We start from the raw sequence: 5,708 nt of genomic DNA on the forward strand, positions 1-5,708 counted from the left end.
TCGGGGTATCTCAAATATACCTGTAGCTGAGAGAAGCCTCCTCTTGAGGTGCTTGTGGAAAGTTGGTATTCCTCTTGAGTCGAAGCCAGGGACTAAGCTCTCATCTCGAGTTGATTTGGGGTCCACGGAGCCCTTTCATGTTGCTCCAGTGACCTCAGGATCCCTCTAGACTTGAGACAGTGATCTTGGGTTTTCTCTGGAGTGCCATCAAGGAAATCAAGGCTCCTTTCACGTTTGATGTGGAACACGGAATTGCTCTGCACGCAGTGCAGGGGAATCGAGCCTCAACTCGCTGCGAGGGGGAAATCTCATGGTTTTTCTCGCGTTGCGGCCCGAACCTGGGGTATATTCTCGAGTTACGACGGGGAGGGCCCTTCCAGACACGTGTTTGTTCAGCGACGTCAGGACTCCTGCCTAGGTGCGAGGGACACCTCGGGATTCTCCTCGAGTCTTGGCATGGCAATTGGGAGGCGTCTCCACGTGAGGCGGGAGACCCAGGGTCCCTTTCCACGTGCCACAGGGATCCTGGGACTCCTATCCATTTTCAAGAGGAGTCAGGCATCGTCTCCTTTGGAAGCATGGATCTCCGCAGACCTCTCGAATTTTCAAAGGATGTGAGGCCTCCGGTCGCGATGAGGCAGAAAATTCGGTCTTTCTCTGTGGTCTCCACAGGGGATTCAGACATCCCTTCGTCTTGGGAGATGCAAGACGAGCCTGCATTCAATTCACTGCAGGGATATCCGGCCTTACTTCGAGTCAGAGCATCTCGGTGTCCATTCCACTTGAGGCCACAAACTCAGGGTCCCTCTCACATACCTGTAGCTGAGAGAAGCCTCCTCTTGAGGTGCTTGTGGAAAGTTGGTATTCCTCTTGAGTCGAAGCCAGGGACTAAGCTCTCATCTCGAGTTGATTTGGGTTCCACGGAGCCCTTTCGTGTTGCTCCAGTGACCTCAGGATCCCTCTAGACTTGAGACAGTGATCTTGGGTTTTCTCTGGAGTACCATCAAGGAAATCAAGGCTCCTTTCACGTTTGATGTGGAAAAGGGAATTGCTCTGCACGCAGTGCAGGGGAATCGGGCCTCATCTCGCGGCGAGGGGGAAGTCTCATGGTTTTTCTCGAGTTGCGGCCGGAACATGAGGTATATTCTCGAGTTACGACGGGGAGGGCCCTTCCAGACACGCGTTTGTTCAGCGACGTCAGGACTCCTGCCTAGGTGCGAGGGACACCTCGGGATTCTCCTCGAGTCTTGGCATGGCAATCGGGACGTGTCTCCACGTGAGGCGGGAGACCCAGTGTCCCTTTCCACGTGCCACAGGGATCCTGGGACTCCTATCCATTTTCAAGAGGAGTCAGGCATCGTCTCCTTTGGAAGCATGGATCTCCGCCGACCTCTCGAGTTTTCAAAGGATGTGAGGCCTCCGCTCGCGATGAGGCGGAGAACTCGGTCTTTCCCTATGGTCTCCACAGGGGATTCAGACATCCCTTCTTCTTGTGAGAAGCAAGACGAGCCTGCATTCAATTCACTGCAGGGATATCCGGCCTTACTTCGAGTCAGAGCATTTCAGTGTCCATTCCACTTGAGGCCACAAACTCAGGGTCCCTCTCACATACCTGTAGCTGAGAGAAGTCTCCTGTTGAGGTGCTTGTGGAAAGTTGGTATTCCTCTTGAGTCTAAGACAGGGACTAAGCTCTCATCTCGAGTTGATTTGGGGTCCACGGAGCCCTTTCATGTTGCTCCAGTGACCTCAGGATCCCTCTAGACTTGAGACAGTGATCTTGGGTTTTCTCTGGAGTGCCATCAAGGAAATCAAGGCTCCTTTCATTTTTGATGTGGAATACGGAATTGCTCTGCACGCAGGGCAGGGGAATCGGGCCTCATCTCGCGGCGAGGGGGAAGTCTCATGGTTTTTCTCGAGTTGCGGCCGGAACCTGGGGTATATTCTCGAGTTACGACGGGGAGGGCCCTTCCAGACACGTGTTTGTTCAGCGACGTCAGGACTCCTGCCTAGGTGCGAGGGACACCTCGGGATTCTCCTCGAGTCTTGGCATGGCAATTGGGACGCTTCTCCACCTTAGGCGGGAGACCCAGGGTCCCTTTTCACGTGCCACAGGGATCCTGGGACTCTATCCATTTTCAAGAGGAGTCAGGCATCGTCTCCTTTGGAAGCATGGATCTCCACGGACCTCTCGAATTTTCAAAGGATGTGAGGCCTCCGGTCGCGATGAGGCGGAAAATTAGGTCTTTCTCTGTGGTCTCCACAGGGGATTCAGACATCCCTTCGTCTTGGGAGATGCAAGACGAGCCTGCATTCAATTCACTGCAGGGATATCCGGCCTTACTTCGAGTCAGAGCATCTCGGTGTCCATTCCACTTGAGGCCACAAAATCAGGGTCCCTCTCACATACCTGTAGCTGAGAGAAGCCTCCTCTTGAGGTGCTTGTGGAAAGTTGGTATTCCTCTTGAGTCGAAGCCAGGGACTAAGCTCTCATCTCGAGTTGATTTGGGGTCCACGGAGCCCTTTCATGTTGCTCCAGTGACCTCAGGATCCCTCTAGACTTGAGACAGTGATCTTGGGTTTTCTCTGGAGTGCCATCAAGGAAATCAAGGCTCCTTTCACGTTTGATGTGGAAAACGGAATTGCTCTGCACGCAGTGCAGGGGAATCTGGCCTCATCTCGCGGCGAGGGGGAAGTCTCATGGTTTTTCTCGAGTTGCGGCCGAAACCTGGGGTATATTCTGGAGTTACGACGGGGAGGGCCCTTCCAGACACGTGTTTGTTCAGCGACGTCAGGACTCCTGCCTAGGTGCGAGGGACACCTCGGAATTCTCCTCGTGTCTTGGCATGGCAATGGGATGCGTCTCCACGTGAGGTAGGAGACCCAGGGTCCCTTTCCACGTGCCACAGGGATCCTGGGACTCCTATCCATTTTCAAGAGGAGTCGGGCATCGTCTCCTTTGGAAGCATTGATCTCTGCAGACCTCTCGAGTTTTCAAAGGATGGGAGGCCACCGGTCGCGATGAGGCGGAGGACTACGTCTTTCTCTGTGGTCTCCAGAGGGGATTCAGACATCCCTTCGTCTTGGGAGATGCAAGACGAGCCTGCATTCAATTCACTGCAGGGATATCTGGCCTTACTTCGAGTCAGAGCGTCTCGGTGTCCATTCCACTTGAGGCCACAAACTCGGGGTCCCTCAAATATACCTGTAGCTGAGAGAAGCCTCCTCTTGAGGTGCTTGTGGAAAGTTGGTATTCCTCTTGAGTCGAAGCCAGGGATTAAGCTCTCATCTCGAGATGATTTGGGGTACACGGAGCCCTTTCGTGTTGCTCCAGTGACCTCAGGATCCCTCTAGACTTGAGACAGTGATCTTGGGTTTTCTCTGGAGTGCCATCAAGGAAATCAAGGCTCCTTTCACTTTTGATGTGGAACACGGAATTGCTCTGCACGCAGGGCAGGGGAATCGGGCCTCATCTCGTGGCGAGGGGGAAGTCTCATGGTTTTTCTCCAGTTGCGGCCGGAACCTGGGGTATATTCTCGAGTTACGACGGGGAGGGCCCTTCCAGACACGCGTTTGTTCAGCGATGTCAGGACTCCTGCCTAGGTGCGAGGGACACCTCGGGATTCTTCTCGAGTCTTGGCATGGCAATTGGGACGCGTCTCCACGTGAGACGGGAGACCCAGGGTCCCTTTCCACGTGCCACAGGGATCCTGGGACTCCTATCCATTTTTAAGAGGAGTCAGGCATCGTCTCCTTTGGAAGCATTGATCTCCGCGGACCTCTCGAGTTTTCAAAGAATGTGAGGCCTCCGGTCGCGATGAGGCGGAGGACTAGGTCTTTCTCTGTGGTCTCGCCAGCGGATTCAGACATCCGTTCGTCTTGGGAGATGCAAGACGAGCCTGCATTCAATTCACTGCACGGATATCCGGCCTTACTTCGAGTCAGAGCATCTCGGTGTCCATTCCACTTGAGGCCACACTCTGGGGGTCCCTCAAATATACCTGTAGCTGAGAGAAGCCTCCTCTTGAGGTGCTTGTGGAAAGTTGGTATTCCTCTTGACTCGAAGCCAGGGACTAAGCTCTCATCTCGAGGTGATTTGGGGTCCACGGAGCCCTTTCGTGTTGCTCCAGTGACCTCAGGATCCCTCTAGACTTGAGACAGTGATCTTGGGTTTTCTCTGGAGTGCCATCAAGGAAATCAAGTCTCCTTTCAAGTTTGATGTGGAACACAGAATTGCTCTACATGCAGTGCAGGGGAATCGGGCCTCAACTCGCTGCGAGGGGGAAATCTCATGGTTTTTCTCGAGTTGCGGCCCGAACCTGGGGTATATTCTCGAGTTACGATGGGGAGGGCCCTTCCAGACACGTGTTTGTTCAGCGACGTCAGGACTCCTGCCTAGGAGCGAGGGAATCTTCGGAATTCTCCTCGAGTCTTGGCATGGCAATTGGGAGGCGTCTCCACGTGAGGCGGGAGACCCAGCGTCCCTTTCCACGTGCCACAGGGATCCTGGGACTCCTATCCATTTTCAAGAGGAGTCAGGCATCGTCTCCTTTGGAAGCATGGATCTCCACGGACCTCTCGAATTTTCAAAGGATGTGAGGCCTCCGGTCGCGATGAGGCGGAAAATTAGGTATTTCTCTGTGGTCTCCAGAGGGGATTCAGACATCCCTTCGTCTTGGGAGATGCAAGACGAGCCTGCATTCAATTCACTGCAGGGATATCCGGCCTTACTTCGAGTCAGAGCATCTCGGTGTCCATTCCACTTGAGGCCACAAAATCAGGGTCCCTCTCACATACCTGTAGCTGAGAGAAGCCTCCTCTTGAGGTGCTTGTGGAAAGTTGGTATTCCTCTTGATTCGAAGCCAGGGACTAAGCTCTCATCTCGAGTTGATTTGGGGTCCACGGAGCCCTTTCATGTTGCTCCAGTGACCTCAGGATCCCTCTAGACTTGAGACAGTGATCTTGGGTTTTCTCTGGAGTGCCATCAAGGAAATCAAGGCTCCTTTCACGTTTCATGTGGAACACGGAATTGCTCTGCACGCAGTGCAGGGGAATCGGGCCTCATCTCGCGGCGAGGGGGAAGTCTCATGGTTTTTCTCGAGTTGCGGCCGAAACCTGGGGTATATTCTGGAGTTACGACGGGGAGGGCCCTTCCAGACACGTGTTTGTTCAGCGACGTCAGGACTCCTGCCTAGGTGCGAGGGACACCTAGGTATTCTCCTCGAGTCTTGGCATGGCAATGGGATGCGTCTCCACGTGAGGCGGGAGACCCAGGGTCCCTTTCCACGTGCCACAGGGATCCTGGGACTCCTATCCATTTTCAAGAGGAGTCGGGCATCGTCTCCTTTGGAAGCATTGATCTCTGCAGACCTCTCGAGTTTTCAACGGATGGGAGGCCTCCGGTCGCGATGAGGCGGAGGACTACGTCTTTCTCTGTGGTCTCCACAGGGGATTCAGACTTCCCTTCGTCTTGGGAGATGCAAGACGAGCCTGCATTCAATTCACTGCAGGGATATCTGGCCTTACTTCGAGTCAGAGCATCTCGGTGTCCATTCCACTTGAGGCCACAAACTCGGGGTATCTCAAATATACCTGTAGCTGAGAGAAGCCTCCTCTTGAGGTGCTTGTGGAAAGTTGGTATTCCTCTTGAGTCGAAGCCAGGGACTAAGCTCTCATCTCGAGTTGATTTGGGGTCCACGGAGCCCTTTCAT

Source organism: Dama dama, unplaced genomic scaffold (assembly GCF_033118175.1).
Source record: "Dama dama isolate Ldn47 unplaced genomic scaffold, ASM3311817v1 ptg000020l, whole genome shotgun sequence".
Classification (NCBI taxonomy): Eukaryota; Metazoa; Chordata; class Mammalia; order Artiodactyla; family Cervidae; genus Dama; species Dama dama.